This window comes from Epinephelus lanceolatus, chromosome 8 (assembly GCF_041903045.1).
Source record: "Epinephelus lanceolatus isolate andai-2023 chromosome 8, ASM4190304v1, whole genome shotgun sequence".
Lineage (NCBI taxonomy): Eukaryota > Metazoa > Chordata > Actinopteri > Perciformes > Serranidae > Epinephelus > Epinephelus lanceolatus.
In genome coordinates this window covers 4,350,710-4,375,539 of record NC_135741.1, presented here as the reverse complement: position 1 = coordinate 4,375,539, position 24,830 = coordinate 4,350,710, and the positions used below count along the sequence as shown (strand labels likewise).

At 40.0% G+C, this 24,830-nt stretch overlaps 1 long non-coding RNA gene across 5 annotated transcripts; it reads left to right on the top strand.

Moving 5' to 3' along the window:
- Positions 1-223: 223 nt before the first annotated feature.
- On the top strand, positions 224-24,830 carry LOC144464118 (uncharacterized). 5 transcript variants are annotated; one of them, XR_013491916.1, is made up of 4 exons: positions 224-473; positions 16,913-17,011; positions 21,024-21,134; positions 24,164-24,830. It is a non-coding gene; the product is annotated as an uncharacterized LOC144464118 (long non-coding RNA). The 5 variants fall into 5 exon arrangements; XR_013491918.1 differs by lacking the exon at positions 224-473 and adding an exon at positions 8,396-8,536; XR_013491917.1 differs by lacking the exon at positions 224-473 and adding an exon at positions 8,582-8,775.

Sequence of the window (24,830 nt, the reverse complement as noted above, 5' to 3'; positions counted from 1 at the left end):
TTTTCTTTTGGTGACAGCGCTGGAACCTGGCGTTACACTGGAGACTTAAAAACCGCTGTTCCCTCTTAATTTTATTCTACGTGATGCACCTTTGCTCCTCCTGTGAAGCCCCATGAAAAGCCAAGACTACAACTAAGTCTGAGGAACACTGGAGGGTGAGGGAGGGGGTGAGGGAGGGACGAGAGTCTGCCTCCTCAGCAAATAAAGCTTCAGGGAGGTGAGTTGTGTGGAGAGGAGGAGACACAGTTCACAACTCAGAGGAAGTGAAGCTAGAAGCAACTGATTGGCCTGTTGACGCTCCATCATCCGTCCATCCATCAACCTATTATCCCTCTGTGTTTCACGCCATTACTTCTTTCTGCTTCAGGCTTCTGATCACAATATTCCTCTGGATTTACCTGATCTTCATCAGCATCTTTACTGATCTGTGATTGGATCTAAAAAGCCTGATTACAAGCAAACACTAAGCAAAGGTAAGACTTTTAAACTGTTGCGGCTTGTTTATGCGCACAACTTCAAACACTGTCAGCAGATATATGAAATCGTCCTTGTGAAAATCTTGACCTTTGCTATTTCAGTCTTACAGGAACATCGTGTTAGCAGTAAACACTTGAACACAGCTGGTGTCTAACTTGCTGCTGAGTGAACGTAATGCTCCAAGGCTTCCTTGTTGCATAGTTTGATCACAAAGTGCAGAGGGCAAGGAAAAATAAATATTCCCAGGGACAGTATTAGTTTTATTTCCTCTTCTGAAAACTTACATGATCTATTTCAGTCAACTAGATACGATGATAAGCCAGTTTTTTAAGTAACAATCGTGTGCACAAAAACATAAAATCACATTATTATCATCAATTATTTAAGAGGTAGTTGTAGTCAATGATCGGACCAGATTCACTAGGCTTTTCATTTTAAAACATTCTGAAGCACATGGTAACCTATTTATTTGTGTGTCATGTTTCTTGCTCCTAAAATTAGACTCCTGACAATAAACTAGAACATAAATCACTTTTTACAGCAACACACTTCTGGTTGAGCAAAGGTCAAAAAATGTGACACATCTATCTCATGTTTTCAGTTATGTCGAAGCAGAATTTTTTATTTTTGACACTGAGCTTTCATTTGAGAGTCTTAACATTTGCCCTTTGGCTTTTTTGGCTGGTGACCTGAACGGCAAACTCTTGGCTCGAGTGCAGCTCTGCGCTCCACCAGCTCCAGTTACATCGATACTCCATTATACTCCACCCAAGACTGTGCCTGATAGTATCCTGCTTGATGTGTTTAAGAGATATTGAAGTTTTTAATATTCAACAGCCTTTGATGTGATTTTCATAAATGTATTCAGTCATGATAATGCTCCCTTTTTCCCATGAGGGCATGACACTCAGCAGTCAGAGCATCAGACATGTCGTAATTGATGACATAAGCAATGTTGCTGTGTCACCAGATCTTAGAAATTATCTTGGCTGTCAGGTTTCCAGGAATTTTTTACAACCTTTTCTTATCATTGTTAGGACAGAGTCCAGTGGGTCAGGTAACCTGATAATCGTGATCTTAGTTTTACTGAGCTCATAAATAGAGCGTACCCTGGGACAATTAGGACATGACTGGATATCGTAGCTGCCCTTGATAATCTATAAATGTAAATTATTTAACCTCAGCCGCCACCTCCACCCTCCCCTTTACAGTTGTTGTTCTTGTTTTGGCCTGTTTGTCGATATATGTTGTGCCTAAAAAGAAAAAGTTTTTACCGAGCTAACCCAGGCCCCGAAGCTCAGCCGTACTTCTAATTCTGTCAGTGGCCACTTGCAGTTTTGCAGCAAAAAAATTCTGATATGGCCCAAAAGCAATCCCCCATAGACTTCCACTGTAAAAGAGACATCTGCAAAACTGTTGAGGACACCCGAAACTGCACACAAGGTCAATTATGCCTCTTTTAATAGGAATTTTTGTTCCATGGAGGTTTTATATTTGTTCGGGCTGAGCTGGTGTGAAAATGTTCAAACTAGTTCAACAAACACGTGACCGGATCAGTATATCGAATTCTACCAGGTGACCCACTTGTAGTGGAATAAGGAAGTATGAAGTTGATGATACCTCATTTCAACTTTGTGAATCAGCCATTTCTTGTCCACCGCTGAGCTTTCAAAGCGGGCAACAGGAATCAATAGAAGGCAAGGCAATTTTATTTATATAGCACCATTCATACACAAGGCAATTCAATGTGCTTTACAAGAGAAATACATTAAAAACAATAGATCATTAAAAACAAGAGCTAAAAGCAAGACAATAAATAGTTAAAAACAGTGCAGAAAATGCATTTAAAAAGCAAACATAAAGCAAAAGCAACAGTAGACAAATATAAAAACAATAGCTACAGATTATCCTAACAATAAGTCACATATCTAGTTCACTGGTAAGCTGCAGTAAATAGTAATGTTTTAAGCCCTGATTTAAATGAGTTGACAGTTTCAGCCGACCTCAGATATCCTGGAAGTTTGTTCCACAGACGAGGAGCATAGAAACTAAAGGCTGCTTCACCTTGTTTGGTTTTGATCCTGGGAACACCGAGTAAACCTGTTCCAGATGATCTGAGGGGTCTGGGTGCTTCAAAACATACAAGTATATCAGAGATGTATTTAGGCCCGAGACCATTTAGTGCTTTATAGACAAGTAACAAGATTTTAAAGTCTATCCTTTGACACACAGGAAGCCAGTGCAGTGACTTAAGCACTGGTGTGATGTGCTCCACTCTCTTGGTGTTGGTGAGGACTCTGGCAGCAGCGTTCTGGACGAGCTGCAGTTGTCTGATTGATTTTTTACTCAGGCCTGTGAAGACACCGTTACAATAGTCCAGCCTGCTGAAAATGAAAGCATGAACAAGTTTTTCTGTATCTTGTTTAGACAGAAATTCTTTTATTCTTGCTATGTTTTTAAGGTGGTAGTAGGCTGATTTAGTAATTGTCTTAATGTGACTATTGAAATTTAGGTCTGAGTCCAGAACTACACCAAGATTTCTGGCTTGATTTGTAGGTTTTAGTGTCATGGCGTCAAGGTGAGCACTGACTATTGACCTTTGTTCTTTGGGGCCAAAAACAACTATCTCAGTTTTGTTTGTGTTTAGTTGTAGAAAATTTTGAAACACCGTGTCAGACGAAAGTTAAGCTCCAAACGGCAGCAGATGGGACACCTCTTTCGTTGGCTTGAAATCCAAAATGTCGTCATGTTGGCTCGGTTTTAGTTTTAGTTCATTTTAGAGACTAACTTCCATGTCTCCTTTCGTCACCCCAAAAAACACATGAACTTCAGTAAACAAACACAACTTGCTCCACTCCTCCTCCCTCCCAGCTCCACTGAAATTTTATCTCATTCACGTTGCCGACAACGGCCTTGGCTCGAGAGTAAATTGCACATGGCCCGTCAGACCCTAGCTCCTCCAGTTAGTTTCTAAACAAACATAACATTGGGTCAATCACGTTGTCATATTGTTTATTACTGATGCAATACAAGTCTCTGCTTCAGACTCCAGGCTCCATTAGCCACGACTAGCATAACACACCTGAATCTTTGACTGAACTGTTTAGTTGCACTGTGGGTGAGGCAGCAAGGAAGAAGAATGAGTGGAAAAAAAAGATGAAATCTATGGTTTGGGAATTTGTTTTTTCTAGGATAGCGAAGGCATGACTTACCCTACTGTCCCTCTGATTGGCTATACTTGTTGCCTTTATTGGTTATTATTGGCAGGAGGAGTGAGATTGGTACCACACACCTAGTTTATTTCACTCAATCCCACACTCACCGTCCTGCTGCCAAAAATTCTTGGTAGGGCATCAATCCTCCGCTTAAAATAGTCCCTAATAAATGAGGTATTTCCTCCTGTTCGTTTGATAAAATCTACAGTAACCAGCTATATCAGGAAATCACTGAGCCTTTTGAACATGAAACGATGTATCTGTGACCTGTTTTTAAATATTTACATCTTCAGTAGAAGCCAGTTGTTTAGGGGCTGGAGTGTCACAGACAGGCGGGGGAGATCGTAAATTATTGAGAGACAGACAAAGGCCTTGCTGGTTCTGATCTTTTCATATCACCAGCTTAATAGGCCTCGTACACAGACAGGTATTTTTGAAACATGGGTTTTTCCCTCGTTCATTTTCAAAACATTCCCTTCCACACACTGCCATAAAAAAAATTTCAGTCCAAATGAAAATGAAAAAACAACCGAAAGGCTGTACAGAGCATGCCAATAGGCAGCGATGTTACTTTAACCCTAAAGCCACACAAAGAAGAAGACGATGTTGGCCAATCAGAAGCCTGAAAAAAAGCTATAACCAAAAGGCTGCCTGGAGCTGTGAATTCTGTAGGATATTTATTGGCGCCTCTGTTCCTCAGTATATTGTAATAGTAACTACACACTATATTTATGCTTAAAGATGTAAAAAGTCCTGTTAGCAAGGTCAGAGCCAGCACTGTTTTGGTACCACTGCACGAAATGATGCCTCATTTTTGACATCTTACAAAGGAGATAACGACGCACGCTCTGACGTTACAAACCAAATACTCCTTTTCTCTTTCTACACGTAAACACCGAACATAGAGTTTCTTCACCCTGGACAGAGTTTTACAAAAGGACCATTTTCATTTGCATGTTGACAAAAGACCAAAACTGAAAGAAAAAGCTGCTTTCAAATATACCCGTGCACATGTGGACAGGGCGTTAGTCAATAAAAATGTACCACATACTGCAGCTTCCTACTGGGTCAGTTAGGTCAGAGCCAACTTGTTCTACTTAGGACAAAAGGCTCACTTTAAAAACTTTCCATTTTCTGATGCAAACAAATAATGCACTACAAATAATGTTGCTCAAAACTAAACTTACTTAAACTTATTGTAGGTGACAAACAGCATACTGCACTGCAAAAAACAGAAGTTGTGTATTTAGCCATATCTTAGAGACTGTGAGTGTGACTGGAAAAAACATATTGAGCATATGAATGGACAGAGGAAAATTAATTTACGATGCAGGAGTGGTTGACATAGTTTATAGGGGCAATTTCACACTTTTTCCACTTTGACACTGGGTCACTGTTGGAATCCACTGTAACTAACATGAACCTCAACGAACTGCAGCTGTCACAATCAACGAAGGGAGAACTACCAACCTTTCGGAGCTACCTTTCAAGCTATACAAGCAGTGACAGTTTGATACTCAAAAAATAAGTGAAACAGTGCTTTAATTATTGACCATGAGGGCAAGTATCACCATCTACGACAGCATTTGTTAAAACCTAATGAGAGACAATTTGAAATGTGCAAACACCGAATGTACCTGATGTCCAACATTTGTAAAGAGACAAAAAAAAGCAACTCTGCCAATGAAGGTGTAGGGTCAAGTATAGGCTACTTGCTCTGCAGAGGAGAGGCTGCACAGACCCCAAGCTGTTTAAGTCTTTATGAGTGTGTCTACAGAGATACAGTTTGATGTAATCCAGCAGAGGGTAAAGTGCACTCTGAGGTCACGGGATTTAAAGCTTGCTTTTGTAAACTCTCTGCCTTCTAAGACTACATTACTCTGCTGTCTGCTGACGAGGCAAATCTCCTTGGCTTGCACGTCATTACGCAGGATTAATACTTGTTGTTTCACAGGCAGCAGAGCAAAATCTGCTCTTACATAACCAAGAACCCCTGTTGAATCAACGTTTACAGCTGCAGGAGGTGAGATTTTTGTGACAAGCACTACTTTTTCCCATATCAAGTGGAAGTGTCTTTACAGTAATGCCGTCATCTCATGTGCAACTTCACAAGACACCTACTGAGAGCTCCCACAGAAAACTCTCAAAATAGAAATGTGATAAAAAGAGGTGATTAGTGAGATTATGATGAGGATGGTGCTTAACTGCTCTGTATGAACCAGTGCAGCTTTCTCCACACAGGTCAGAATGAGAAGTCAAAGTGGATTAGAGACTGAGACAGAAAGAGCTGTTGCTCAACAGCCAAAACCATAAGCAACTGTTACAGAGGCTAAAATGTGATGTTTGTTCCCTGCAAAGAAGTAATTAAGCTATACAACTCTGATGAAACAACTGATATTATTCATAGTTCAGTCAGTGACGTGTCAAGGAAATTACCACTAATTCAGAGTAATGGAGAGAAGTGGCAGTAGTTGTTAAAATGGCCACACTGTACACCTGAATGATTATAATTCGATGTTGCTCATCAGCTGGCGATCAGGCAGCTAATGTAAGCAGCATGACATTGCTCTGCCTAAACTAACTTTATTTAACTTAATTTAATGATTTAAGGAGAGAGCCAACATTTTCTCATAAAAATGGTCGTCACCAGGGCTGACCTGAATCCTATGAAGGGCAGTCATTGATTGCTGCTTCAAGCAATTAAATTGGCTTTCCAACAAGGAAACGAACAGCTGAGATACATTGCAGACTGTCAACGGGAACTGTAGTAAAGTGCTTGCTTTGCATCTAGTGACGTGGCCTGACCGGAGACGTTACAGTTATTAATAACTTACAGAAACACTGCGTGCAATAGTCCACCTTCCACCTTCTCTTCCCTCGCTCTATTACACACTCTCTCTCTCTATCTCTCTCTCTCTCTCATGTCCAAGCCCTACCAAAGTCAGGTCGGGTTCAGGTGATAGATTAGCATATGATTACAATTGATTACCATTACCCCTCCCCATGTTCCCGTCCTGTCCTGATCCATCCCGCTGAAGCTTCCACTATTCATAGGTACTTATCAGTGAAGCTGAAAAGCCCCGAAAATGCTACAGAGTGCTTCAGGGATGACATTTTTCTATAGGCCAATCCGCAAGTTAGTGTCACCCTGGTTCCCTCGTCAAGAAGCCAATGGGATTTTGGATTATTGCAGAAAATAAGCTCTGTGGCAAACACCAGTTTGATATTTACACAGTTTGTTCAGCAAGATAATCTTCACAAATGAACACAGTTTCCTGATTTAGAAGCCTAAATGCATTCACCAGAAGTAAAAGATACTGTTTGGCTATAAACAAACTACACAATAGTCACATTTTAGCGTTGCCCCCACAGCACGGCTATAAAGCCATGTTCAGCGTGACGACATTCTGTAGTCTCAGTTAGCAGTGTGTTAGCAATTTTTTAAGCTTCAAAATTCCTGAGTTAGGCATTTATTGATATATTTTATGACATAGAACAAACATAAAGTCTCTTAAGCTTGTGTTAATCAGACCTTATTTCAGGCATTTAACCAAAAACACTTTAAAAATACACTGACTTTAAGACGAGGGAACCAGGAGCGGAAAAATGCTAAGTCATTTTGGGGTTTAAGGACTCATTCCTAGGGCACTCTATTCAGGACAGCCGTGGTCATCTTTCTTCATTACTATCGATTAAGTTTGAGGAGTTTGCACAACAAGTCGGAATCCTTCATACGTGTTCATGAATCTACTGTTAGTTCTAGTTCCAACCATATTGCCCAGCCGTAGTTGGCCAATGGTCCTCTAACCCAGCCAACATTTTTATGTGGGGCTCATGTTGGGCTGAAAAATGGCCACTATATGGGAATGTCCCCTGATTCAATAATGGTCCCATGCTGATTGCCAACATGGATGATTTTACCCAAGTGGGCTCCAGATAAAGTCCCCATGTTGGGCCCATACCCATTTGGTACCCAGGTAGCTCTGGCATAACCCATGCATGGCCCATTTGGGTAAACCCATCCAAGTGGGCAACTGGCATGGGGCCATTATTGAACCCGTGGACAATCCCATTTTTAGCCCATTTACTCCCCACATGAGCCCCACATGCAAACATTGTCTGGTAAAGACCCATTTACACGAATTCTTATCATTTTCTGACAGTACAAACAGTATAGAATAATATCCTGTACACTATAACTCCAGTCCACTACCAACATTAAAACATAATATAAGCAAATTTATTTGGAATAAAAATGAATACATTTCCTCCAAAAAAGCAGTTTGTATGAGTAATGATTGGCATGATGTAGGGCTGCAAACTGAACGCTGCTGATATGAATCCAATAACAGTCCTTTTGTTTTATTTAGTTGCATCATTGTACACAGAGCAACAATGAAGAATAACATCATGACAAACTTTAAACTTTATATAAACTCAGTCTCAAGATTAATTAACAAGGATTTTATGACTCATCTGCTGCTCTGCAGGTACAGTTGAGACCAATGTTTAACTGAGCAGATATTACTGATAATAAAGTCTGCACTGTCACACCAGTGGAAGGAGACCCCCCCCCCTGTTACGTAACTGTGGCCTCTGACCTACATCTGCCACAAATGTAGGTCACACTGGAGCTAAAAGAAGCAGCTGTGTGTGTTTAAGGTAAAAATGGCTGCTGACCTTTTGACTTGGGACCTACTTGATCCTCTGGCAAAAAAGAAAGAACACAGAGGCCTTCTGAAAAACTGCAGATCATTCCCCCTCAGAGGGAAACATGCAGAACCTGCCGGGGTTCAGTTCCTGCACAGCTCTGTCTGAAGGCTTCAGGATTCTGCAGACGAGCAGTGAGTGTGTGGTGCAGCCAGTTTATTAAACTCAGGGTTAAGGTTTAGATTAGATGTGAACATTTAACCTGAAGGTTAAGATTTAAAAGATTTACACCGAAAGTTAAGGTTTAAAGTGAAGGTGAACATTTACACTGAAGGTGAGGATTAAAAGTCAGGGCGAAGACTTAAACTCAGACTTAAACTGGGGGTGAAGACTTAAACTCAGACTTAAACTGGGGGTGAAGAGCTGACTGCAGGTGAGTCTCTGCACGAGAATAAAAACTTTATTGTCAGTATTTTTTTATTTTAATATCCTTCTTTATTTCTTCCCTTTGCTTTTACTTTCTTTATTAACCTCTTTCTATTCTTCTTCCTTTCCTTACTTCTCTCATTTCTCTATTTACTTATTTCATTTTGTCTTTCTTTCCCTGTTCCCTCCTTTCTTTCTGTCTTTCCTTCTCTTTCCTTCCTTCCTTCTTGCCTAACTCACTTCTCTCCATTCCTTTGTTTCATTTTCTTTCCTTCTTCCTTTTTTGTTTCTTTTTCCTTTATTCCTTCCCCACTTCCTCCCTCCCATCTTTCCCTATTCCCTTCTCGCCTTCCCTTTTTCATTATTTCTTTCTTCCTTCCTTTCCTCTTTCTTCATTTCCTTTTTGCCCCTTATTTCCTCCTGTTTTTTATTCTTCATTCGCACCCATCTCTTCTTCTTCCTTTATTCTTGTTCCTCCTTTCCTCTATCCCATCCTTCTTTCTTTACTTCCTCATTTCCTTTCTTCTTTTTCTTCCCATCCCTCTTTCTGTCCTTCCTTACTCCCTTCTCTCCTTCCCTCTTTCTTTCCTAGATTCCATCTTTTTTCTTTCCTTCCCTTCATTTTCCTTTTCTTCCTTTTTCCTTTTCTTTCTTTCTTTCCCTCTCGTCCAGTCTTTGTTTTATCTTCTGTCTTTTGTCCTTTCTTTCCTGTTCAGCTGATGCTTTCATTCAGACCTACTGATAGATGCAGCTGTTGAATACGGAACAATGACTTTTTTCCCTTTTCATTTTTCTAATCTAAATCTGAGATAATCTTTGAGCTCTGTGTGCATTCATGTGACACAGATGTAGAGATAACGAGAGACACAGAGAGACAGACTGTTCCATGTTTGACTAAGAAAAGCAGAGGCAGACTATAGGGGGATTAATCAACAGTGGGCAGCAGAGACCTTTCCCCTACATCTTGCACCCCTCCATCAGCCTTATATAAGATGTGTTTAGGTTCCCCCTTACACAACACACAACTGTAGAGTTTCACCCACACTACATGTGTCAGTTTCCCTGATTCAGAGCTTTAATCCCCTTTCTTTATCATCTTCTAACTACTTAACTTATTCAGCTCACGAAGCTCGTTGTGACCCACATTTGATTATTCAAGCACTTTCACTGGTTTAATTCACAGTTGCATGACAATTATTTCATCATTCCCAGGTTGAGTTAGCATTTTTCGCTTTCTTCGCAAATTAATGTTCAAGTTTTAAGAAAGTCACCAGTTTGCATATAAAGTGTTAAGGCTTGAACTGAAGTTTGGATATGAAGTGTAGAGGCAAAAATCGGTGCCTGGAAGTGGGCCTGTAGGCTCCCGACCTTTTCCTCCACTTGACTTCTCAGTTGCCCTCTGATGTCGATCTGGTACCTTGGATTCAGCTAAGTAATACTCAAAGAAACACTGGAGACAGGCAGAGTCCGATGCAATCGAGTTTAATGTGTTCACAAGTTTCAACACATACAACTCATTGAGTCAAGCTCCGGAGCAGGACTGAAAATCTACTCTCAGAGCATCTGTTTTTATGCTGGTGGAGACTGGAGAGAGTCTCCACCTCCTTCTGCTAATCCATCCTACTTCAATGCAAAGCTATTGGTGGCAACCTTTTTCTTTTTGTCCAGTTGTGAACAGGCCCGATTTTAATGGTGTATCACTTTCAATTTGAGCCTGGAAGTTCCCAAATTTTCCACCCTTAGCTTCAGATTTGCTTTCACTTTATTTTTAAAAAACGTGAATTTTAGGGACTTTCTTTATGCAGCCCCTTGTGCTCTCATGTGCTCTCATGCAGTATAAACCTTTAATGTGCATCAGGTAATACAAACATTTGGGTGTATGTGTGTGTTATCATTATACAAAGCATGATAGGGTATATGTGTGTTCTTTTAGTATGGATACAATATGTATAACAATGACTTAACACATATAGATGCATCTCAATCAGTTTTATAGGCCCTTATACATAAAACATGGTTATATGATGATTATGTAGCTTTTGTTCCTTAATCAACTTGATCAGGAATTAACTCTTTACACTACAGAAGCTTCTTTATTATTGCTGTTCCACTATAATCAATTCATACTGGTAAAAGATTTACAGCGCTGTACTTAAGAGGTTTTGTTTTGCTCTGGTTGTTTTGGATCTACTCCAGCATACTGGACTGATTTTAACTTTAAGGTTAGCTGAGGTGATTGGTATATTCTGTGAATGGTGTCGGACTCATTTCATACTTCCCCAGTTTTACAGCACGTAGTCTTAACTCTAAGCAGTGGTCCAGAAAATACAGATGGGAAAAGGGCTTTCAGAGTAAAACAGTCAAATGTTCTCGGTTGGGGGCATCAGTCATTTGAGAGCATCAGCAGGGAAGACGTTTTGTCTGCTGATGTTTGTGGGTCCAAGACTTGACACCAAATATCAACTGTGATAATGAAGTTTATATTGACTTTGGAGGACTTGGAGGACTACGTATTAAAAAAGGCTACATTTCTAAACTGTAACCCTCAGATCACAGCTGAGAGGTGGCACTTTAAAGTCACAGTTATTGGTTATGTTTTATAGCCAGTTGCCTCTAACGTTAAAACTTTATGTTTCTTTACATTTCAACAACACTATGCTTAACGTTTGGTTAGGTTTAGGCAGAAAAAACACTAGGATATGCTTAGGAAAAGATAACGTTTTGGCTTAAAATATCCCATTTTGGTGGTACTATCCTGGCACAAAACGCAGTGGAGTCTCGGTAAATACACAACTGCTTTTCGTGGTGCTATCCCAGTGAAAACAGCATAACAGGTCACTAAAAACACCCATGTTTGGTGGCTAAAAAGCCGCTAAAAAAAACTGTTTTTGTCGTTTGTTGGTCTCAAACAGTTGTCTGCAGTAGTCTGCAGCTTGGCAGGCGTCTCACTTTAAAACACCAAAATTTGGGGCATCGGTGGCTTAGTGGTAGAGCAGGCGCCCCATGTACAAGGCTGTTGCCGCAGCGCGCCGGGTTCAACTCCAGCCTGTAGCCCTTTGCTGCATGTCACTCCCTCTCTCCCTTTCCCCCCCTTCACGCTTAAGCTGTCCTATCAATTAAAGGCTAAAATGCCCAAAAAATATCTTTAAAAAAAAAACCAACAACACCAAGATTTGGTGGTACTATCCTGGCAGGAAACACAGCAATATCTCAGCCACTAACCACTTTTTGTGATACTATCCCCAATGGAAACACAGCAACAGGTTGCTAAAAAAACAACTGGTTTTGTAGTTTGTTGGTCTTAAATAGAGGTTTGCAGTAATCTACAGCTTGGTAGGTGTCTTCCCTAGGTGCCACACCATCCACAGTCCACTACACTCCCCATGAAAAAGTCAGTACATATAGGCTACTACTTCACTTTAGGAACACTGACGCAATATGTGTGAAATGTTCAAATGTAATCAGTATTGCAGAAATCTGAATGCCTTAATTTTTTTATGGCGACTGGGTTTGCATCATACACACCTCAGATACGATAAAGCACAGCAGTCAGTACTGTGTGAGAATTGAATCAGCCTCAGCGTGTGAAGACGTCAACTACATATGAAATACCACACAGACTCGGAGCTGTGAGATATTTATCTTTCCAGCAGGAACATATTTATGTAACCAAGACTGTAACTGTGCCTCTTATCTCCAACACACTTTAAATGTGTCATAAAAACATTCATTTGGAACCAATGTCCTTAAATACACTGCTCATATTTACTGACCAACATGAACACAGCTGCATAGTTCTCAGGTGTTCTGTTCGTTCTGTCTCTTATCTTCAGGTATTATTTGCACATATAAAAGGCTTTTGGGTCACAAAGCTCCCAGCAACCATAACTGAATTAGCATGGATTAATATCTTCCTTTCAAAGGTCCAGTGTATAGGATTTAGGGGGATATATTGGCAGAAAGGGAATATGTAGTATATTAAATATGTTTTTTTCTAATGTATAATCACCTGAGAATAAGAATCGTTGGGTTTTTGTTAACTGAATGAGCCGTTTATGTCTACATAGGGAGCAGGTCTTTGTTTATGAAGTTTGCCACGTTCACTGCCATGTTTTTACAGCAGCCCAGAACGGACAAACCAAACACTGGCTCTAGATAGGGCCATTCACATTTTCACACCAGCTCCTCCGCGACAAGCAGTGTTGGAAAAACTGCTTTGTTCTGTGTTTTACCTGTTTAAATCACCTGATCTGTTTGTTTTGGAGTGGAAGAGACCTCTGCAGATAATTCAGCTCCTGGTAAAAACCTCCAGAGCGATGAATACTGAAGGAATTCTACCAAGGAGAAGTTTCAGCTGGTTGCAATCTGCAATCGTCACCACTACATGTCACTAAATCCCTCTAAATTTTACACACCGGACCTTTAAGGACACAGCTGATGCTTGAGGACAAAAGTAAAATGTGTGTTTACAGCTCAGAGAAAATCAAACGCAAACTCAAGTTTTTCCAGACAGGACCATGATCCCTGGAGCCTCAAGCTAATCTCATCTGTTTAAATAAATGAGCAGCTGCTTCCATGAAAGCTGTCACCACACACTCCACGGTCGAAGATTTCGACAACAAAGCAAATATTTTGAGGGTTTCCATTTCCAGAAAAAGTAACACTTATCTAAAGTCAACAGGGCTGTACTGACTGAACCAGGACAGGAAAGACCTTAAACAAACAAACACGCAAACAGCCAAAAACACACATTTCAGATCCAAAGAAAAAGGCCTGATTTCTGACCCACCTAACAGACCGTAACCACAAATTGAACACCAGGTTTAGGTATCAAAGGCCCACGAGGTTCAGGGTGAAACAGATGAAGATGTTATCACTGACAGTTCTGGCAGTTTGTCTTTTTTTACCCAGCATTCACTGGGTCCTATCTTACACCCAGCACAAAGCAGTACACAGCGCAGTGCAACTGGTGTCACCAGTTTCAGACTGACACAGTTGTCATTTTCACAGCCAGTTTCCATGTTGTACAAAAAGCAAATGTAATAGTGCCATATTGCTATTTTGAAGCAACAGAAAGCAACTGTGCCATTGACCAACGAAACCTTGTCAGAATTCAGAATGATGCAGTATTTTCCTGTTATTGAAAGGGTGCATTATTCAGCTACCATTTTGCTTGTTGAACACAGAGACATTGAATGTGTTGCAGGTTTGTGATATTATTCATCATTATTGGGGAAAATATGATGACATTGTGTAAAATGTGAACATAGCAGAGAGCAGAGCAGAGCTGCTGTCCGATTCAACATGTTGAATGGGTGTCAGTACAGCGGAGCCCATTTGTGAATGAAACCACTCTGACTGTCAGTTCAGCGCACGAGAAGAAACGGAAGTGAGCAAAGCAAACAAAGAGCTAAAGTCAAGACATAGTGAGATCAAAAGAAACTTGTTACATAAGGTAAAATTAGTTTCCTTCAGCCGTTGAGCTCTTTAGCAAAAATGTTTCCTAATGGTTTGTCTTATTGTTCATCGGTGCACGGTAACTATGCTCTGTTCTTTCAAAATGATGTGCTAACTGGCTAACACGCTAACTAGTGTCAAGACGATCTTTCGGTTTCCCTTTTTGTATGAAGACTGCCATTAGCTGGTATGGAGGGGTATGTCCTCTCAACGGGGGCAGAACATATGTGCTTTTTGGCCGTTTGCCTGTTTGGTGTGTTCATATGCAACTTTTTGGCCGGCAACGCAGCAGGGTGCCTTCTTCGCTACTAGTTCTCTGAAGTTGGTGCCTTAAGAGAGACGCTGTGCACATTTACACACAAGGACCAGCTAACTAGTTATTTCAGAAGCTAAAAGCTCTGTTTCCTCTGTCATATTTATAACTACAGCTTTTAGTTTTGCTGCTTAAATGTCCCTTTTACTGCATTACTCTCAGTAGAAAAACGCCCACTTCTCTGCCAAATCTGCCAAATCCCTCATGTAAATATCGGTGCACCAGATGCAGGTGCACCTGGCTTTTAAAAGGAATGGCAGAGGACGTTCAGACCGTTTCATGTTTCAGTTTTTTAACTGATTAAGTAAATGAAATGCTGTATTTACTAGCCTGTTGTGGCATTTTACTTGCCCCCAGCAATCACGCAGTCCTAATTGTTGAGCCCTGTGGTTGAATTCGTGCTACGGTCAATTCACTCTCATGATTAATTAGGGGACTAAACACAACCCCTTTGCCCCTTGCGCCTACTTGCAACCAGATTTTGCACCGTTTAACTAGCACAAGTGGTTTGGACACGCCCTAACTGCACTTGCTTACTTTAGACCCTCAGAATATTTAAACTGGACCCATTAACTTTTTCTGGCCCATGATTTCATGTGTAGGTCTCTCTTTTCGGTATTTCTACAGCAAACTAAATGATTTATACAGAAACAGTAACAAATTCAAACCAGTTTAGGTTTTGAAACTAGAGGCACTGAGGCATAAAAATATTAAAACTGCAATGCCAGAAATATTTACAGATTCTGTAGAAACTGCAGATTCAACAGGGACATGTGTTTTTTGTGGTGTTTTGCTTATTGTTCCTTCATAAAAAGATCAGACAGCAGTAAAGTGATGGTATCACTCACACACACACACACACACACACACACACACACAGAGTATCTAATAATAGCGGCATTAGGGTATCAGGTGAAGGGTTGAACAGTCCCTGCGCTCACTGGAATAAATCGCTTCCTCTATTTGCTCGTTCGGACATTCAACTCAGCTCAGTATTTACTCTCCCTCTTTCCTCCACGTCTCCGTCTGACTTTATTCTTTGGACTCTGCTGGAGTCTCCGTAGGTGGTCTCTCCTCTCAGTCTGTTCTGCTCATCATTGATCATGACAACTCACCGGCGCATCCTCTGACTATAACCAAATGTATGTACAAGGTTCAGCTTTATTGTGATGACAGGACTGCACATTCAAATGCAGCTGTAACTCTCTCCACACTTCACACACTAATCCTTTTAAAATATTTTAAATTAGAAATGAATAAAACAACAGAGCACATAAAAGTAGCACTTAATTATTTAGCAAGGGAGAGGTGTAGATATTACAAATATTGACAGAGAACTTTGACAGTATCAGAACTAATTAATCTGCCATTTTTACAAAGAGGAAACAGGACATGGATTCATTTGATAAATTAGAGCTAAAATAATTCTAAGAGGACAAGAAATAATCGTTCTATTTATCAATTGATTATTTAAGTTATGTTTCAACAGTTTAGACCGAGGGTGAGTACATCTGTCAGTCAGTCTTTCTTTACTGTCAGCAAAAGGGGAAATTAGGTTTGCAGGCAGGTGGCATAACTTCCGTGGAGTTTTAACAGAACAGGAGATTGGAAAATGTCTTATCAGGGAACTTTACCCGTTGTCCTCTTCATTAACAAGTTTTCATCAGATTGATCAATCAGTAAAATAATCTTTAGTTGCAGAAATAGATGCTAAATCAAAGCTGTGGCTATTTCAAATTTAAAAACATCACAAAATGCTCAAAAAATGTCTTTCCTCTATCGCTCCAAAATCAAGTGATTATTTATGTCAGGATGAGGATGTGTTTACAATTAAAACTGGATTACAATATGTTAAACATATTAATGTTACTTACTGATTTATGCTGCATCATACTCCATTTATATCACATTTCTACAGACAAATACTATTATTTAATCTTATCATTAGTCTGGTGTATTCTGTTGACAGACTTGCTGACTTTGCTGCTATTAATTACACTACTGTGACTTTATCTTGCATTTTTTAAAACTCCATTATGACCTTGTATAGATTTCTATTTTAATTATAATTTAAGCTGTGTATATTTTGTTTATTTTTATCCGTATTTATTTGTGTCTTTTTGCTGCTGCAACAACAAAATGTCCCATCTGGGGATTAATAACAGTTTATCTTATCTTATACTTTGCAGAAACACAGCTTCATTGTTTGTAATGATTCTGCTTCTTTTATTTATCATGATTTGTTCACACACTGATATCCAGCTGATTAAAACATATAAACTCCTGCTTTAATCATGATATCAGACAGCTTTGAGGTTTGACCTGCGTCATGACCTCATTCCCTCATTCTGTCTGTCTGTCTGTCTGTTTCTAGGATGCTGACCCTGTAGGTCAGCGACCCCACACATCCGACACACCATGACCAGCGTCAATTCTCCAGCCTGTCTGCTCGCCCGCAACCACTTCTACAGAAGTATGCACACACACACGCACACACACCAAGTATCCATGCCTATCTAGTGTTTTATGTGTTTCGTGTATGTGTGTATGCACGTGTTGTCTTCAGGCAAAAGTAAAGGTAGGTAGGTAGGTAGGTTCACATGTTTTTCTAGGAAAAAAGTTCTGGGCCTTCGACCTTGCTGACTGAACTCTGTTCCTCCAGGAAAGATAACATCCTGTTATCTGGTCGAGAACTTTCAACACTCTTTCTTCTCTAAAAACATTAGCAGCATGAATGTACGTGCATCTGTGCGGAGCTTAAAGTCTGCTATTCTCATAATATTTACAACTAACGTGGACTTTGTGGACGTGACCAGGCAGGTTTGTGGTGTGAGACTGAGCAAAAGCATAAAACATTAAGGCACAGATAGTTTGGGTTTTATAGGTCAAGGTTTTACAAGGTATAGTTTCCATTCTACAAAGAAACTGTCCTCACGAAATGTTTGACTATATTCTAGAGCTGAAACAAATAGTCAATTAATTTGATTATTTGAGCTACAGAAAATTAATCAACAACTATGATAATCAGTTATTTAATTTAATCATTTATTAATTTTTTAAAAGCCAAAATGAACTCTTTCCAGCCCTTGAAATGTGAATATTTGCTGGTTTTCTTGTTTTCTGATTGTGAACTAAATGTCTTGGGGTTCTGTCAGTCAAACAAACAATTTGAAGAACTTAAGAGAATCTGTTTTATTTACAGTTTATTAACTAAACAAATGAGTAAATAGAAAATAATCGACCCATATAATAAAATGTATCTTTCGTTTTTGCGTTATTTATCGTAAAATTCTACAATCGCCAGTCTGGCCATTCTCCTCTGACCTCTGGCATCAACGAGACATTTTGGCTCACTGGATATTTTCTCTTTTTGGGACCATCCTCTGTAAACCCTAGAGATGGTTGTGCTGAAAATCCCAGTAAATACTCAGACCAGCCCGTCTGGCACCAACAACCATGCCACGTTCAAAGTCACTTAAATCACCTTTCTTCATCATTCTGATGCTCCATTTGAACTTCAGCAGCTCGTCTTCACCATGTCTACATGACTAAAACGTTGGTGTGCGTTAACAAGCAGTTGAACAGGTGTACCTAATTATGCGGCCAGTGAGTGTAAATATTAATGTTACTTACTAATTTACGCTGCGTCACACTCTATATTTATATTACGTCTCTACAGACAAACACTAAACACTTACACAGAAACAAAGCAATTTGAAGATGTCACCATACTTAAGATGCAAATGCTTTGATGATTTTATCACATCTTACGGACCAAATGATTGATGAGCGCCTCCTGTTAGAGGTGTTCCAGGCATGTACAACTTGTAGGAGGCCCCGGGGCAGACCCAGAACACACTGGAGGGATTATATATGTCTCATCTGGCGTGGGAACGCCTCGGGGTCCCCCAGGAGGAGCTGGAAAGCATCGGCGGAGAGAGTACTTTGCTAATCCTGCTGCCCCCATGACCCAATAAGCAGATGGAAATGGATGGGTGTGCAAAACTGAGTAACTAACTGGCTCATTAATAAATGACACAGATAGTTGTGAGCTGTCATTAAAGTTTGTTCTGTGGACAGAAGAAAGGACGGCAGAGGAGATACCAGCACATCAATACAGCTGGGCAGGACAGCCACAAAAAAGGACTGAAACATTTGCTGCTGTCAGTTGTTTTTGTTTTTGTACTTTGAGCACCCTTCTTTTTGTGCATTGATGTCCTAATAAATTGACTTTTCTTTACATTGATCTCAGCCTGTGATACTTTTTTGTTGCTGTCCAGCCCAGGTGCATTGGTGTACGGGTATCTCCTCTGCCGTCCCTTGGATGCCATACTACCGAAGCAAATAACAAACTTTTTTTGTTGTCCTACGTAGGCGCAGTTTCACAGCAGCCCCAAGATTCTATGGACAGAATACAGCTTTTTTTAAAATGTTTAAATGCCATATTTTTAACACTGTGTCACAAAAACATAAATAAATGGTTGTTTTTAAGTGGAGGCAGAAATCTCAGGAACAGATTTCTCAAAATTTCTGCAGATGAAACTAAAACATGTCGAGATATACCAGTAGAAGTTAAGTGAGAAAACAGAGGTGAAAAATTATAAGAAATTATAAAAAATGCTCACACCGCACAAATAACCGTGAACACACACGCTTTAAAACATGCAGATACCTCCCAGACACACATGCCACCACACACACTGTACACTCAAACACTGAATCAGCATGTACAGAGCACTCAAGTCTGGCTTTGTGTCTCACTGCACGTGGCTCTCACTTTGTTGTGAAAAAACATTCTGTGATTGGAGTGCCCAGAACATTGAAGCAGGTAAAAACTTGTCTCCAGATAAGAGCAGCGTGATAAACATCTAAACAACAGCTGGTTGGATGCTCTAATGAATTCTTCTGCTACGGTTCAACTACAAGGAGATTAACTTAGCGCCTCACTGACAAAATTAGTCACTGATAACATGAGTATGAGTAAAACTACACTGAATACACTCATTAAAAAGATAAGATAAACCTTTATTGATCGCCAGAGGGGAAATTCAGATGTTGCAGCAGTGCAGGGACAGAGGTACTATAGTACAGATAAATAGAGAAAGTGAAAATATAAGTAAAAATAGAGACTATAGAAAATAAATTAAAGACAAATTTACAAGACAAGTAGGCTAACGCAGTGGTGTGATTAGTAGCAGCAAAGTCAGCCAGGTCAGGTGTAGTATGTAGTCACTGTAGTGTGAAAATGTTGGCATTGTAAGTTTCTGCAAACCATGAATACCTTACATTTGCACATTTTATACATATCATGTCATGTTTCACCAAGGTGAGACAGTTGTCAAGTCATCACTTTGTTTCTTGTAGCTCTTAGTCCCTAAACATGAGGGATAGTGGCATGAAAACCAGTAAAACCCAAACCAGGTATTTTAAGTCCAAACCTGATCTTTTCCTGAAAAGTAAAGTAATATAGAGTTTCAATATATCAGGTATACTAACTAACTGGGTTGGAACAATATATAATATGATTAAGTATTTATATTTAGTGTTCTTCAGCATTAATATAGAAATATAATAAAGTGTATACACTGTATAATAATGACTAAAGAGTCTTGTCATTGGAGCAGGAGACAGAAGCTCGCTAGATCTTGATTTTCAGTATGAATACAGACAGCAGGAGGTGTCAGAAAAGTTACCACAGGGATAAGCATTCATAGCAACTTCACTTTTTGATCCTTCGATGTCGGCTATTTCTATTACTGTGAAGCAGAATTCACCAAGCGCTGGATTGTTCACCCACTAATAGGAAATGTGAACTGGGATTAGACCATCGTGAGACAGGTTAGATACAAGAGTCTCGTCATTACAACTGAAATGTAACTGAAATGGGTTAATTTATCGATAAGTGCATCGAAAGAAATGAATACACAACTATTAAATCATGTGTTAATTGTTAAATTAGGCTAAAATATTGACTATTTTCTAATTCAAGCATCTCAAATTAGACGACTTGCTGCTTTAACTGCAATTTAAATACATTTGGGTTTTGGTCATTGGTTGGAAAAAAAATTAATAATTTAAAGGTGTGACCTTTGGTTCAGGAAATTGATGATGGGAATTTCTCACTGTTTTCCGATATTTCATTGACCAAACCATTAATCGCAAAAATAATAATAAGATGAATCAATGAGGAAGATATCCGTTAGCTGCAACCTTTTCAAACTATGTCTGCTTGTGTTTCTATTCCTGGTGATTTTCCCTATATTGACATGATGCAAGACTCATCAGGGCATGTTAATCAGAGTATGCACAGCTACATGTAAACACAAATATCAGTGGGGTATTCATTTCCATTTACCATGTAAACTGCTCAGTAAGGATACAGAATTCATAAAAACTGGCCTATTTTGTGCCTGTAAATGAACCCAGTGGAATTATCTATCAGTCAAACACCAGCACTGATCAGTACATGTGTTCCTTTCTCTTAGATTTGTCCCCCAGTCCGGAGCAGCCTGTGTTCAGCTGTCAGAACGACTCCGTCAGACACAGACAGAGACAGAGACAGATCACCGTCTGGGTCACCATGGCCACGCCCCCTGGTAAACCTATACACATAGACAGTAAATATAGTACAGTTCTGAAAGGCTCTCTCAATACGGGGATTTACTGCCATTCAGCTACAAAGGCTCTACTGAAGTGGGCCACTGATGTTGGGTGATAAGACCTGACTCACAGCCGCCAATCCAGTTCAGCCCAGAGGTAATGAGGTCAGCGCTCTGTGCAGACCAGTCAACCTCTTCCACAGCAAACTGGGAAGCCATTTCTTTATGGACCTGTGCACTAAACAGGAAAGGGTCGTTCCCAAACTGTTGGTGCAAAGTTGAAAGAACACCGTTGTCTAAAATATCACTGTATCATTGTATTGTATATCACTGCTGTGGCGTTAAGATTTCCCTTAAGTGCAAGTGCCCACAGCACACATACATCTGCAGAGATGAGCGTCCTCATACACATACATGAACGTGATATTAGGTGAGAAGCTGTCAGGAAATGAAATGAGGGAAATTCATCCTGATTCACATTTTTCTTTGTGGAAATTTACCTAAAAACCTTAGATGAAAACATAAATAATTAACCAGTGAGGGTTTTATCTCTACAAAGGCATTTCCTCAACATTACTAAGGGCTTCTGTGGCCCTGGTGTGTAAATATGTACACGGGTCTACGAGCAAGTCGACATATACGAGCACTCATGCTATATATACAAAGACATGACTGTCCACTCAGTAACTAGGTCACTATACAGTCTATTCACACATGTTCACACATGCAGTCTCAAAGCCAGCTGCAGGTAAAGTGGTCTTTTTAAATTAGGTCAAGGCCAACTGTTTTTTTCAGACATGGTTTAGAAGAATTTGGTTTCGACCTCTCAACACTTCCCCACCTCGTCTGTGGCTGTCAACACCAACCTCATTATTTCCTACTGTAGATATAAATCACTCAGCAAGAGGTCACAAATACAAAGTTTCCTTTCTTAAAAAAAAGGCAAACATCTGGGCATCAGCTGGGGTGAAAATACTTTTATTGCTTTGGTATTCCTTTATAGCAGCAGGGTGTTGTATGTGGGATTTACTCAAAAATAAAGTACAGTAATCTACAACTAGTATCAGTCTCAAAAATAACCAGGGACCCAAGAGCGGAACAAGCCCATTCTTATTCCCTGGTAGACAAGTACAGACGCTTCCTCACATCCCTTGGCAGGTGATGTTGGCGCCAAAGGCACACTTTAGCATCTTCATGAGACGCACCAGGCTTCAACTAACTCTTAACAAACTCCTCTAAATGTAGTTTTAAAAATGAATGAAATACATATGTAATGATCATTTTTAAAGCAAAACCTTAAACAGAGTGTCAAGGCTGTTTAAGGTTTTGCTTTAAAAACTCTGATGATGGCAACAGAGTTGACATCATAAACAGAGTTGAGAACCCATAGTTAAATGACACAAAAAAAAAAGTTCAGCCTGACTCTGGAACTTTTAAAGCCATACTTAAAATCTAAAACCAGTTATTTAATTCTGACAAATACATCTGAACATCTCTGAAACTTTTAAAACCCCTTTGTGCTGGTGTCATCTCAACAAGTCTCTGTCGTCTCGCTCTGCACTTTGGCTGCCAACAGCGTAAACAGTGATAACAAGAGTAACGCGGGGGGAACAGGAGTGCCTGTGATTAGCTAGCCATGGGAATATCAATGCAAAAGGCATCCTTTAGTGTCATTATGTGATGCGGAGCTTTCAGCTAACTCTTATGTAACCCCATCTACTGCAATACTTGACGCTGACAGCAAGTGACAATAGTATGAAGACTGAGGAAGTCCTCGATGAGTGGGAGGGAGGTGTGGTGCAGTGTTTCCCACAGAATTGGAATCTATGTGTGGTGAACGCCAGATAAGTTTACGTTGTTTTTTTCTTGCCTGTTTCCTTGCATAACAGTCTCTAAATTCTGAGGTTTTTGTGAGTCAGTGAACGCAGCGCAGGTGCAACTCCTCTTTTTTTCCCGAGAAGCAGTTTGTAGAGTTTTTTACTGCAGGGTAGATTACTGATGAGTCGAGCCGATCAGCTCTGATCGGATCGACGGAGGAGATGAGCAGCTGTTTGTGAGTGGAGGCAAACATTTAGCCCCAGTGCAATTAACAGTTAAGCTTCACTTTCACGGCGCTTGATGTTCTGCTGCTCCGTCTGTACCCACAGTACACTCTGCACTGTGACACTGTGGAGTAATGAACGGTAAAAATATATTCCAACAGCCCACCTCCAAAAGTAGAGAACCTAATATGGTGGCAGATGTTTTAATTACGGCAGGCCGCCACAAATAAATGAATCTGTGGTAAACCCTGTGGTGAATGGGTCGAATATGAAAGCACACCAGTTTGAATCCTGCGTGAAACCGAAGGGCAAGGGTATTTTAACATAACATAATTTTGTACGGTCGTTATGTACTGATGTCACTCAAATGGCGTATTTTACATCAAGTTACATTATTGTTAGGTAATAAAATTACTTATTTCAACCAAAAACATGATCTTTTTTTAAACTTAACCAAGTACTTTTGTTGTCTAAACCTAACCGCAACTGTTTCACAACATTAACCATGTATTACAATGGGTTTCACATGCTGTGCGTCACATAGTGAAGCTAAAGGGTCCCCTCTGTGTTGCTATGAGACGCAGTGGGGCGTGACAAAGTGTCAGTGTTTGACAACCTGGATATGAGAACAGGTTGGCAGAACAGATGTTGAGAAAGAGAAGAAGAATAAGGAGGGGAGAACAAGAATGAGTGACTGAGGCTGAGATAGAAAAGAGAGAACCTGATACTTCCCTCCCAGTTTGTAATGACCAGCGCTCCCAGTGACCTGGAAAAACTGCACTGTCAGAGGAAACCAGTCACTGAGCTTTTAAAATGAGCCTCAAACATTGAACTTTCTACTTCGTCAGACGTATTAAATGTTGACTTATATGCATACTAAGCATAGAACAAAAACTCACATATCTTATACAGGAGGTTTATCTTACAAAAATAAAATAGTTTTATGACTCAAATGAGACTCTTTGTGTTTTGCTCTCTTCCCAGGATTCCCCGGCGGCATCAGCACCAAAGGATTATGGGTCAACATTGTCCTGGGCTCTCCCTCCCTTCACTCATCCACCTCCAAACCACCCAGCCCTGCTGACCAGGGCGTCAAGTAGGAGGAAACAAGCGCACCTCATTGGTTCACAGACTGAAAGGAAGTTAAGAAATCAGGATGCTTTAACTTCCCCCTTTCTGACCCCACTTGGCTCCTCTGGATTTAACAGCCTGGGTCAAATGGACAATTACAGACAAAGTGGACAACTTCCAAGGAAAAAGACACTTCAAAATCACTGTTGATATCGAAGCCTTTTGATGAAGTGAAAAATTTTGATTGCATAATTGCAATTTTTTTAAATTGGAGGTTTCAAGTGGAGTCAAAAGTTACCAAATATCACCAAACGTTGCCTTTTGGCATCAAACATTTTCAACCACTGTGGAAATTCAGGAATGTTTTGTAAGATTGTTTGCAGCTACAGTAAGGTTGAATGTTTTTTTATTACATAAGAAGATTCTTTTAAGGTTTTCGAATGAAGATTTGAGTGTCTGTTGTCACGTTTTAGAGTGATGTCATCACCCTTAAAAAAAATCCTCAATTTGAAAAAAGTGATTGAATGTTTGTATTAAATCAACTTTCTTTAATAAATAAATGTAATTTTTGGGCCTGTTA